A 393-nucleotide genomic window follows, 5' to 3' on the forward strand; every position below is an offset into this window, starting at 1 on the left:
CATCTTTTTCTTTTGCCTTGATACTGAGCCTTGACATAAATTCTAATGATGTTTCAACTTTCCTCCATAGAGTGCTAAATATACCTTTAAGGTTAAAAGAACCTTCTTATTACATGTGGGTACCTCAAACATAAGGTAATAACTTAAAAACATAGAGAATATTTAAGTGTTTAAATCTCCTCATTAAAATTTCATCAATCAATCTTCAAGTTCATATTGCTCTCCCTAATGTTCATGTGTCTATTATGACTACAATGTTAATTATATCATATTGTCAAAGATACCTTAGATTTGGCTTATATGTGAAAAAAAAAATATATTAGCCTTTACTTAAAGATGATATCAAAGCACGAAATTCAAGCAGCAAGAGCTTCTGTCTAGTGTATTCAGGTA

General features: G+C 29.8%; 1 protein-coding gene across 1 annotated transcript in view; it reads left to right on the forward strand.

Annotated features, from left to right (window-relative positions):
- Positions 1 to 393, forward strand: part of LOC119585967 (kinesin-like protein unc-104) — a gene marked incomplete in the record, with an annotated part of 145,723 nt that overhangs the window by 140,783 nt on the left and 4,547 nt on the right.

This window comes from Penaeus monodon, chromosome 20 (genome assembly GCF_015228065.2).
Source record: "Penaeus monodon isolate SGIC_2016 chromosome 20, NSTDA_Pmon_1, whole genome shotgun sequence".
Lineage (NCBI taxonomy): Eukaryota > Metazoa > Arthropoda > Malacostraca > Decapoda > Penaeidae > Penaeus > Penaeus monodon.